This window comes from Convolutriloba macropyga, chromosome 3, assembly GCF_964194025.1.
Source record: "Convolutriloba macropyga chromosome 3, txConMacr16.3, whole genome shotgun sequence".
Classification (NCBI taxonomy): Eukaryota; Metazoa; Xenacoelomorpha; order Acoela; family Convolutidae; genus Convolutriloba; species Convolutriloba macropyga.
The window spans coordinates 63,868,458-63,881,661 of NC_134470.1; the positions used below are offsets into that span (position 1 = coordinate 63,868,458).

Sequence of the window (13,204 nt, forward strand, 5' to 3'; positions counted from 1 at the left end):
GCTCCATCAGAAAGACTCTGGTTGTCATGGCTAGAGGAACACTGTCTTGAACAGTTTGTGAACGTTCCCACACACACTGCAGGAAATATCCTCGATCATGTAGCAGCGACATCATCACTTACAGTAAGCAATCTTGTTGCTGATAACTTGCTAACATCAGACCATTATGTCATATCGTTCTGTGTCTCTGTGCCCTGGGTTGCGGAGAAGAGGAGGCAACTTATTGCGTTTCGGCGTTGGAAATTGTTTTGCATTGATTCATTTATTCAATTTCTGCATTTTGAAGACACGTTCCAGGCTGTAGATTCTGCTTGGAGTGCGTTTCTATTTGCTATCGAAAAAGCTTTAGATCAAGTAATCCCGAAACGCACCAAGTGGTTCACGTCACACAATTGTCCCTATTTTGACGACGAGTTGAAATTTCAGAAGAGACAGAAGAGGAAATGTGAGCGCGCATTTAGGAAGACTAAAAGTAGTGACACACTTTTGTCATTTAAGCTTGCAACTGATGAGTACTATCGCCTGTTATTAGTCAAAAAAGGCGAGTACATTAGCTCAACCATTTCCAGCACGTGCAAGAAGCTCAAGTTTAAAGCGCTCGCTTCTTTGCTTGGAGAGAATCACCGTTGTTTACCGAAAACTCATGGATCAGCGAAGGAATTGGCGAATTGTTTCAATAGTTTCTTTCTAGCCAAGGTTAAGAAGTTGGTTGAATCAATTCCTACGTCAGACTTTCCAACTTATTTTCTGTCGCCTACTTCTCAACTTGATTCTTTTATGACAATAAGCAGCGAAACTCTACTTCATTATGTCAACCAAGTATCTAGTTGTACCTAAGAATTCTAGTTGTCCAAAAGAGCCGATGCCACCACCGCTATTCAAGACAGCTTCTTTGCATTTTTGCGACTCTTTGTTATCTCTTATTAATATGACGGTTAGATCAGGGCGTTTCCCCGAGAACCTGAAAAAAGGCTTCGTTGTCCCTTTGATAAAAAAAGCCTTCGCTGGATCCGGAGAACTTGAACAATTATCGACCAGTTACTAATCTCCTATTTCTGTCCAAAGTGTTAGAATTAGTTTTATTCGAGCAGTTGAAAACATACTTGGAGGTTAATTCTTTGTATGGCAAGTTTCAGAGCGCTTATCGCCGAAGACACTCTACTGAGACAGCCCTGACCAGAATCTCTAATGATTTATTGGGCTACTTGGACTCGGGATTTTCTCCTCTTTACGTGGGTCTAGATCTTTCTGCAGCTTTTGATTCTATTGACCATCATTTGTTACTTCGTGTTTTGGAGATGCGTCTCGGTGTCCGATCTGACGCCTTGAAGATGCTAGAGAGTTACCTGATAGGACGTACTGAGTGTGTTTACCTTGATGGTGTCTTTTCTGACGAATCCGATGTTTTGTATGGTGTTCCCCAAGGTTCCATCCTAGGACCCGTTTTGTTTTGTTGCTATCTGCTGCCACTTGAAGATCTATTGTTACAAAGGAACATCGGTTTCCACATGTATGCCGATGACACAGTTCTATATTTTCTGTTCACTAGTCAACAAAATTTTGACGATACCATGAACCAAATTACTACTTTCTTTTCAAGTTTCCCTCTGAAGTTAAATAAAGACAAGAGTGAGTTTTTATGGCTTAAAAAACCTGACAAAGGAACCGTGACTGTACCACCGCTTTCTATACCTTGTGAAACTGGATTATCTTCGTCTGTTAAACTCCTGGATGTTCAATTCGATCAGAATCTCTTGATGGAGAAGCAGATCAATCGTGTTGTGTCTTCCTGCTTTTGTAACCTTCGCAAGATTTTCTCTGTCAAACACCACCTTGAAAGGACCATTTTAATTGAGCTGATTAGAATTCAGGTGATCTCACGCCTTGATTATTGCAACATCCTTTATGTATCTCTTCCGACTAAGCTCATTTCAAAACTCCAGCGTGTAATGAATGTTGCGGCCCGCTGTATTTTCTGTTTACACGCCGGAACACCAACGTCAGCATATATTCGACAATTGCACTGGCTTCCAATCAAGCAAAGATGTCTTTTCAAGCTGTTGCTTTTTGTTCACAGAGCTATCCACAAGCCATCGGACAGTCCATTATATCTACAGGAGCTATTGAAACGAAATACTCGCGTTACGAGAATGAACTATGTGTACAACTTGGAAGTTCCGAAGACCCGCAGTGCTTATGGTAGACGTAGTTTCAGATACATAGGACCAACGGAATGGAATAAACTACCAGCCTCTTTGAAGTCAATCCCCACTGAACTTTGCTTCCGTAGAGCTCTTAAAACCTATCTGTTTTAATTCGCTGTGCACTTTTGAGTTTGTAAAAGGCGTTGAAACTAATAATAATAATAATAATAATAATAATAATAATAATAATAATAACTTTTTCTCATCTTTGAGAGATACCATACAATTCCTTGTTTCTTTAGAAGTTAACATTTTTACTGATATGACGTATTTGATATTTTCTTTGGTGGATAATATGCGTTTTCATAAAATTTGAGTGGTGTTTCTTTGTTTTTCTCGTCCTTTGACACAATCTCGTAATAACGGATCCCAATGATTTTCAAATATGGACCAATTGAACTTATTTATTCATTCATAATAATTTTAGCTGAAATAGTATAAGTAGAAATTGAAATAAAGATAACTAAAAAACAAATAATTGCTAATGATTTTTATGTCGTCACTGATTTGGTTTTTCGCAAGTTTTGTAATTTGTTGTTCGTAATTTTTTGAGATTAGCTGCATCTTTAGTCCATTCCTACGGCTTAGTCTAACCGGAGACCGGCCCTATTGGTTTCATTGTGACTTTTTAGTAAATTTTTTCAGAATTAATTCGTTAAAAGCTAAATGTTTTAAAGATTTTTGAAACTATTTAGTTCAAAAAATGTTGATTGATTTTTGAATTTTGTCTCATTATTTCTTCTTCTGGTCGACTTGCTACCTAGTCTCATTAAGGAAAAATCCCATCTGATATGTAGTTAGGAAAAAGTAAAATTGTGTAATTACGGTTTTGTCTGATTGTAATTTGACGTTTTTACTAGGTGCTTTTAACTTTAGATTTTGAGTTTTTGCCGAGAAATTTTGGATTTTGTTTTTTTCTGTTGTTCTTGTTTCTTTTTTCGTAGACTTTTTAATGGCAGATCTCGTTTTAATGAGGCATGGCATTATTTAATTCAATTATTAGTTGGGTTTTGTAACGATTTTTTAAAACTCAAACTTCTATTTTTGATTATCCTTTTGTCAAAAATGTAAGTCAAAAGACAGTTAGGTCAAAAATGTAGATGAGCGTGGGTCGGAACATCATGTGAGAACGCACATTAACGAGCCTCCTTGTTGCTATTAAGTTTCATCTTATAGGTTTTTTGTAACTCAACTAGTTCTTGCGATTGACTTCTTTGTTATGATTTTATTCTTTCTATTTCAAAAAATGATTTCGCAATGCAAATATACATGTTTTCCAGGAAGTTAAATATATGGGTAGCTAAAATAGATAAAAATATCTTTATAGATCTTTATTGTACTACATGTAACAGTAAAAAAGTCTTCTAGCTTAATAAATTTACGTGAATAGGTTATTGGAAATCATTTAAGCGTATCTCTTAGCCCGATCATGAATTAAGTTGAAATAAGTTGCACTAATCTTTTACTTTCAAAATGATTTTGAGAAAAAAACTCATTCGGAGAGCCAATCGAATCAGGAAGCAACCCGTTTCATCGTAATAATTTCATCTTGAAAGAGTCCGCGCATTAATTGTCAATTTTTTCATTAGAGTTTTTTGAAATTGTAGTAACAAATTGTAGTAACAAATAAATAAATTTAGCGGGCAGCTAATGGCTGTTACGACTTTAAAAATGATTTTTCGAGAACTTTAATTTACATTAACTGATCATATACTTAATTTCGTAAATTGTAAGTCATTCTCAGTAATCTAAGGACCCCCCTTTCTTTCTACTGCAACCAAAATTAATCTTGTTAGCAGTTTTATCTTCTCACTATCTCTTATATGACTTCAATGCCACAAGAATTCAAAATTTTTCAAAAATTTTTCTGCAACTTTTGTTATTATTGGTTCCTCTTGTAACCTTATCACATTATCCTGAGATTGATGACTCCTATTGGCTTTGAGAAGACGATCAGTGGTTCACGGATAAAGTTTCCAGCAAAAAATTTATGGTTTAAATGGCTTCGACACTTTCTTTTCGCACTGGTCTACTGAATTTTTGGTATTGCCTGTAGTTTTTGTTGTTTCCATAGTCACAAGACTTATTTTGATGTCTTTTTTGACTACTTGTGAATAACAAATATTTTTGACTTCCAATCGAGACATACGCTCCGTTTGACTTCCATAGAAAGCTATTGAAATTAATGGCTGTTAAGACTTAAAAAATAATTTTTTGAAATTTTTTTTTGAAAACTAATCGACATTAAACTTATTTTCCTGACCTGTGAAACAGTCTCAATAATGTCCGGACTCCTTTTTTACTTCAATCTTAATGAATTTAGTTAGTGGTTTTATCTTCTAACTATTGGTGATATGACTTCGATGCACGAGTTTTCAAATTTTTTTAAAAAATTTGGACAGTTTTTTGTTTTTTTGGTTCCATTTGGCATCCTAAACTACTATCCTAATATTGCTGGTTGCATTGGCTCAGAAAGATTTTTCAATAGATCATACATAAAGTTTTCAGAGAAAAACTTATTGTTTAAATGGTTTCGTCACTTTCTTCTCGCTTTTTTCCAATATTTTTTGGACTCTGCCTATATTTGTTGTTGTTTTCATAGTCAGTGACTTATTGTAATGTCTTATTGATTATTTATGGATGACAAACATCTTTGTTGTCTCATCAGGGCATAACTTAGCTTGTTTATTAGCTTCCGCTTAAAGCTGATGAATTTAATGGCGTTGATACTAAAGGTTTTCTAAAAAAAATTCGTTGTTTTAATTTATTTGTTAATGTTTGTTGATCTGTTTGAGTCAAAATCTTAAAAACAAGAATCCCATTGTTGTGAAAAATTATTTAAAAGCAGAGAAAGATTTTGCTGAAAAGTTCACTTTTTAATAATGGCTTCGACGCTTTTCTCGCTCAATTTTTTTTATTCTGCAAATTTTGCTTCTTTTTTCTCATTAGGTAGCCGTAAAAAACTCACCAGTCCCATAAGCTTGTAATTGAGGATTGAATGAATGATTTTACTTGCTCATTTTAGAATGATTTTCAATGATTTTTCAATTTTTTTCAGTTTTTGTTGTTCCTTTGTGTTTTTTCTTGTAACTTTTTCTCATCTTTGAGAGGTACCATACAATTCCATGTTTCTTTAGAAATTAACATTTTTACTGATATGACGTATTTGATATTCTCTTTGGTGAATAATATGCGTTTTCATAAAATTTGAGTGGTGTTTCTTTGTTTGTTTTTCTCGTCCTTTGACACAATCGCGTAATAACGGATCCCAATGATTTTCAAATATGGACCAATTGAACTTATTTATTCATTCATAATAATTTTAGCTGAAATAGTATAAGTAGAAAATGAAATAAAGATAACTGAAAAACAAATAATTGCTAATGATTTTTATGTCTTCACTGATTTGGTTTTTGGCAAGTTTTGTAATTTGTTGTTCGTAATTTTTTTAGTTTAGCTGCATCTTTAGTCCATTCCTACGGCTTAGTCTAACCGGAGACCGGCCCTATTGGTTTCTTTGTGACTTTTTAGTAAATTTATTCAGAATTAATTCGTTAAAAGCTAAATGTTTTTAAGACTTTTGAAATTATTTAGTTCAAAAATGGTGATTGATTTTTGAATTTTGTCTCATTATTTCTTCTTCTGGTCGGCTTGTTACCTAGTCTCATTAAGGAAAAATCCCATCTGATATGTAGTTAGGAAAAAGTAAAATTGTGTAATTAGGGTTTTGTCTGATTGTAATTTGACGTTGTTACTAGGTGCTTTCAACTTTAGATTTTGAGTTTTTGCCGAGAAATGTTGGATTTTTTTGTTGTTCTTGTTTCTTTTTTCGTAGTCTTTTTAATGGCAGATTTCGTTTTATTGAGGCATGTCATTATTTAATTCAATTATTACTTGGGTTTTTTTAACTATTTTTTAAAACTCAAACTTCTAATTTTGATTATCCTTTTGTCAAAAATGTAAGTCAAAAGACAGTTAAGTCAAAAATGTAGATGTGCGTGGGTCGGAACATCATGTGCGAACGCACATTAACGAGCCTCCTTGTTGCTATTAAATTTTATCTAATAGGTTTTTTGTAACTCAACTAGTTCTTGCGATTGACTTCTTTGTTATGATTTTATTCTTTCTATTTCAAAAAATGATTTCGCAATGCGAATATACATGTTTTCCAGGAAGTTAATTATATGGGTAACTAAAATATCCTTTTAGTACTATCTTTATAGATCTTTGTTTTACTACATGTAACAGTAAAAAAATCTTCTAGCTTAATAAATTTGCGTGAATAGGTTATTGAAAATCCTTTTAGCGTATCTCTTAGCCCGATCATGAATTAAGTTAAAATAAGTTGCACTAATCTTTTACTTTCAAAATGATTTTGAGAAAAAAAACTCATGCAGAGAGCCAATCGAATCAGGAAGCAACCCGTTTCATCGTAATAATTTCAACTTGAAAGAGTCCGCACATTATTTGTCAATTTTTTTATTAGAGTTTCTTGAAATTGTAGTAACAAATTGTAGTTTCTTGAAATTGTAGCGACAAATACTTGTCAGCGGATTTTTCCCAGCACATAATTTAGCTGTTTTTCAGTTTTTTAAAGCCTTATTTAGAGAAACTAAAGACTATGTGCGTGAAATAATTTTTGTGGTGAATTTTGCATTCCAAGGTGATCTATGCTAACTAAAATATGGCGTCGAAAGAAACAATTAGTACACAGACTACCCGTGATTAATGGTTCGAGTACGTGTAAGTCGTACTTAATAAAATAGGTGCACTGGTTTTGTTTCGTTGTGCAAAAAAGCGAAACAGTTTTTGCAAAAAAAGAATTAAACAAGATTGACGAGGCAATTAATTGCTACCAAATTAGGGGGCTGGAAATGCATACATGTGCAGAAGACACCTAACGTAGCCTATGTATAATTTCTCTTTTTCAATTTACACCGCAAAAGTCGTTTTAATGCACAACTGTGCATTCAATCAAGATTAAGAAAACAGCCAACGAAATTATTTTGTTACAAAGTTGCTTTTTGTAATTTAATTATGGAAAAAATTAAAATATGAAGAGCGTAGCCCTAGTAACGATGGAACTGAAAATTTGAAGAAAAAAATCGTGAAACATTTTGATACACTTCGAGCGAAAACAATATTTTAGGAGAAAATTGGCATGACCAAATGTGTTGCCGATGTTTCTCAACCTGTAGTAATTTCTGTTTCAACTTCCTTTTCCAAAAAAGTTACCGATACGATGCTGTAACATTTTTTCACAAAGGAAGTTGCAACACAGAAATGACTTCAGGCTGTTGAACTTCTACGACATATTTGGGTCATGCTAATTTTCTGAAATAAAAACTAATAGTTATAGCTCAGCGAATTTATTGGTGACTAAGGCGTTTAAACTCTAGCTGTCGACATTGGTTTATGATGCGTCGTTTCAAGAAGAGCTCAATAATCCATCTGAGATAAATATTCCTTCTAGAGCTATTTGCTGAATTAGCCGCCTTACTAGCGTTGCTATTGTTCATTTTCCCATTAATTTATGCCTTTTCCACAACATCTGTTCAACTTATTCATCAAAATTATTGAAAATATTACTCGAACCATCTGCTAATTTGTTTTCCTAATGTGTTATAGTTTTCAATTTCCATATAGTTTGAAAAATTCCAAAATAACATTGAGACGATCGTATTCTTTTATCCATATTTAATCGTTCAATTACTGATCGAATTCATATTTTGCGTGGAAGTATGAGATAGGATGCAATCTTTTATTAGCTCGCTATGCAAGCCAAGATAAAGGAAATTGATAAGGAAATAAAATAGTGTTTTTATGGGCGGCGAAACGAAGTGGAGCAAAGCTCTTATTTGCGGCATTTTAGCGTTTTCGTTTGTCATTGAAATTCTTTTGAATTCAGCTCGTTTCTGAAGCTAGGAGAACCAAATATTTCTGTTTAATCTATATAGTGCATGGCACACAAAATTGCAGATGTGAAGTCTGTAAATCCCAAGCACTTGTTCTGTGTTTTTTCCATCATTGCTGGTCAAACTGCTAACAAGTCGGTTTCTTACAAATGCTTCGAAAACCAACTGTCAGCACCATTATTTCAATGGTATAACAAAGCTCAAATAAAAAAATAAGGTTCTTTTTGGGAGAAAATGTCTTTTTGGGAAAAAAAATTTTTTTGGGAAAAAATTCACAGCGAGAAATCTTTTTGGGAAAAAATTCACAACGAATGAAACTAAAATAGGCATTGTTTCTTGTTTTCTCTAAATAATTTGAGAACCTCTGTTCTGCTCATGATTCAATAATTAATAATCCATTTTCCTGCAAAATTCAGAACTAAGGTGTTAAAAAAGGGAACACAGAATTACCTGAGTGTTTAAATACTTGTGTAAAGTTCCAGGTGAGTAATTGTTACAGTATTACAAAATTACTAATGTAGAAGAGACAATCATTAAAGACAAAGAAAAATTACATTTATGTTTATAACAAATCAGGACAAATTCAAAATTTATATTATTAATTTTTAACTCAAAAATATTACAAAAATTTGAGGTCACGCCAGGAAACTTTACCACAACCGAGATTATTATAGTGCGCAACAAACGGTTTAAAGAAAAAATTCTTTTAGATTTTTTAAATGTTGCGTAGTTACATGGGTAGAATAAATGATACATAGATAACTTGTTCAAAATTTCAATACCTCTTCGGATTACGCTTTTATCGTAGTGTTTGCTTCTACTAATTCTGATAATTTTTCCAAGTTTTCTGATAATTACAGCAGTCAAAAGTAGGCAGCGGGATTCAATTTGGACTATTGAATGCTGCTTTTAGATTGGTAATTAGGAGAAAGAAATGGCAGGTTAATCTGCAGTCAAGCAAGAGGCGAAAAGGTAGTATTTTTCCCTGGAGCTTAATATCTCTAGATAGTTCGAAATTTGAGCGATGATTACACGCTTTTACTGCACAGCTTAACTGTTAGGTAACGACTAGGTTGTTTTCAATTGTGCTCAATAGTACGGCGGGATATTGTAAATGGTTAAATGCTAAAGAATAAATCATAACTAGAAGTAGCTTTTTTCTTACGCAATCTCTCAAGCTGTATAAGCACTTAATACTTTGGGCCATTCTTGAGAGCAGATTCTGAACATCTGTTTGATAGCTGAGGTAGCTACCTATACTTAAAATAAGATACTTCACTTGAGCTTTATGTTCATTTTTTGTTCTTTTATTCCAGTATAACTTCTATTGAGTGTTCAAGTGAATTTGTACAAATATCAAGGTCGCAGTCTGATGTCAAAAGAACAGTATCGTTAGCGTATTGTTTAATTTGACACGTTTTTAGTTCTAAATCGGTCGCATAAAGATTGATGAAACGTGGTCCGAAAACTCTACCCTGAGGGTCCTTATGATGTAATTGACTCCAGTCTAAAGTTTCCTCGTTCACAATTACCCTTGAGCATCCTACCGCTTAAGCAACTTTATAAGACTATCCGTGATGAATCATTGAATCCGAGCTCTAGAGAGATCAATAAGAGCACTTGTAGTAAACTTGTTTGCATTCTGTTTCTATCAAACGCGCTCAGTGAAGTAAATTAGTTTGTCGTTTGTAGAACTTTGCTTTTTTAAACCAAAATGTCTTTTGCTAATAAAATGTTTGCATGCAAACAGTCTTCCATCTGCGCTTTGGATGATTTTTGAAAAGTTTTTTAAGAGCGCAGGTGTAACACAAACTGGTATTTAGTTGGTTGGATTATCTTTCTCTCCTTTTTGTACAAGGGATTCACATTGGTTAATTTTAACTCTGATTCGCAAAATTTTGTTTTTGAGTGGTCTTACTAAAACTGTCGAAATATCACATGCTAACAATGCCATGCTGGCAGTTCTGTTGGTCCTAAGGGTTTTGATTGATTCAGCATTTTGAGGACGTGACAAGAATCATGTTTTGTAATGAAATGGAATGAAAAGTCATTTTATTTTGCAACTGTATCAAAACTTCGCTTTAAGAGATGAGGATTTTGAAAATTGTCACTTAGTTTGTTGAATTTATAATTCAAGAGACTTGCTGTTTTTAGTTCTCTGTTAACATTTCACAAAGAGTTTCTCAAATTTTCAATAGATGCGGCTGTTTTAGTGCCATTTCTAACTTCATTTAATAAACACTATTTTAAGTGCTCAGATTTGGATGTCTGAATAAGCTATTTTGAAAGCACCAGAAGTAATTATGAAATTTTGAACCTACAGTGTTTTTGTTTTTCACAAAATTAATCAATTGACATTCAGTTAATAGCTTGTCTGGTTTTGTTTTTTCTTCTGTCGTTGTTTTATAGACAGATTTTTTAAGCTAAAGAATAAAGGGTTAAAGGGTTTCTACTGACGCGCAAAGATTTTCCACATGGGTGCATGCAATTGTATAGTATTTGAGAGCTTGTTTTCAAACTCAAATTTTTTTTGTGCATCTATATGAGTAAAATTCACGCCAAGTTGAGCACTCTATCGTTTTCCGAAAATCAGATTTTTTATAATTCCTTTTGTCGAATATATGTTTGATTCGCGCTCTATTTTTTGTACCAAGTGCAATTTTAAAAACAGTTAATTGAGTCAAATGATCACTATTGTCTATGGGCGTTTTTGTCAAAAGTCGCAACTTATAATTTCTTCAGAATTTTGTTCATTATCATAGAATGGTTATAATGAGCCTTTTTTTGTGGTACGTGACTTTTGTGGGGTTGTTAACTTTTATTGGGTTAAAATCGTAAGGTCTTAGAATCGTTTCCATTTTTTCTTTTTCAATTTTCAAATAATTCATGGCTTATTATTAGTTTTGCAGAATTATCGGCTTGTTTTCAGTAATTCCGTTATCAATGATTCGAGCCAAATAGTCCAGAATTTCACCAAATTCTCTTATTTGCGGACAGTACGCAATGTTAACCAATGCTTTATGATTCATCTTAATTTTCATTTCTACCCTCAAGCCTTCAACACATTGAGTTGGCTTGTTGAAATTTTTTTTACTTTACCCTGGATTTTTGTAGAATTAAAATCAGTCCTCCTCCACCCTTGCCTGTTTCTCGATCCTTTGCGTAGCAATTGAAAGAATTTTGTTAAAGATACACAATTAAAGATCAGAATCCGTGTCACTCAGCCAATTGTCGTTGTTTCATATACAGATTTTGTCCCAATATCAACTATTAATGAACTTAAGTTGTATTCTATAGTTATGTTACGAGCATTTAAATGGAATATTTTAAAGTTGTCTTGTTGTTTTATTGAGATTTCAAATACGTGTTTTTAAGTGGGGAGCAGCCCAAGATTTAATTCGATGTCTCCTTTTTTTAAATGTAAAATTAGTGCACTTATTGCTCGTATCATAAGACTTGATACAAAGAAAAAAGCGGATATACATTTCTCATCGGAAGTTGTTTTTATTTCCTATTCTTATGAACTATTTCTGCTGCTCTGATCAACACAGCCGTGTGAATAAGATGAACACCAGTTGAGCTTAGCAGCAAAAACGCGTGGTGTGACTTCAGTTTATGATTTGATCACATACACATTAATCAATTATGTGGCCCAAAAATAAGAACGCAACAGAAACCGGAAGATATTAAGTGCTATGGAAAATAGTAGACCAAGGTTGATAGTAATTACTACCGTACAAGTTTGATGAATAGTGGGATTTGCTTCTAAGAGGCTTTTTTATTGAATGGTAATGAGAAACAGATGACATAATGTTAACTGCCTCTTTGGATATGTTCAGAATTTGTTATAGCACAATAATTTTCAGTTAAAGTATGCCTACACAATAGTTCAGAAAAACATTGTCATGATAGATCTGGTTGTACTGTACAACGCTATTATTCTCTCTCAGTACATTGTAATTGAGTTCGTTTAATCTAACAATAAACAATTTACCAGCAGCACGATCGTTGCACTTGCTCCATAATAAACAATTAAATTTGTCAATTAGCTTGCTTTTGAAACATTTTCAGTCTATTTGAGCAATGGCACTTCGCAAAAAACAGAAATTATGCGGTTCAAGTTTGTCTAGGCACCCATCAATTAACTATTCAAACCCTTGGAATCATTCGTCAGCTTTCTTTTAGTTTTTGAGAATAATGTTTGTGCCATCGTGTAGAATCAACGTTTTCGATTTTTTTGTTATAATATTCAAGAAAATTTTTTTCCTTTGTTGTTGACCTTCTATTTGCGTGAATACCACAGTCATCAGCAATATTTGCATCGTTTTTAGATTGGAAATAATGATGCTGCTAAAAACCATTTTGACTAACTCATTTTCGTTTTCATTCGCGTAGAACTCTCCTACCTTCTCAGCAAAAGAGACCTTTGCTTTTGAAACCGTAACTTGTTCAGGAATGGCGTTGGGTGTTTGGTCAACCCATGATGCAGAATACCTTGGTTCTCAGTTTCCTTCTAATATGTCTTTTTGATAATTTGGTAAAAAAAGTTTTTCGATAAAGCGTTCTTTGCTTTCAAGTTTTCGATATAATCTAAATAAAGTTTGTACGATTCTTTTTTCATCGAATGCCAATCTTCAAGGAAGAGTGGTAAAGAGAAAGAGTAAAATTGAGGGGGGTGTTCTGTTTTATCAATTGACATGTTCAAATAATTAGGTTGAAGAAATTTAAAGTTTTTGGATGTTCAGTTTCAAGATTTTGCTCAAAGAATGAGAGCTTCTCACAAATCCTTGAAAATTTCTCACAAATTAATCAATCAAAATTATTGTTGATTATTACGACGTCACTGTAAATGCTTTTATGCCCGCTGTTCAGAAAAGGATTGCCACAATTTTCTGACGCATTAAATCTATGAAAACTGCATATTGGTTGCAAATTATTTGTTTCACTTTTCAAAGATACTGAGACCGGTCATTCTAAAGAAAAGCAGAAGTGTCGATATCTGGGCCGTAATCGAAGTAAAGAGGTTTTTTTAAGTTATATTTTTCAACAGAAAAGCTATACAAAGCTACTTTTTAATTTATTTGT

The 13,204-nt window shown here is 33.3% G+C and overlaps 1 protein-coding gene across 5 annotated transcripts in view; it reads left to right on the plus strand.

Annotated features, from left to right (window-relative positions):
• The window catches only part of LOC142336359 (ras-related protein Rap-2a-like), a 64,936-nt gene that overhangs the window by 27,684 nt on the left and 24,048 nt on the right, over positions 1–13,204 (plus strand). The window lies entirely within an intron of this gene.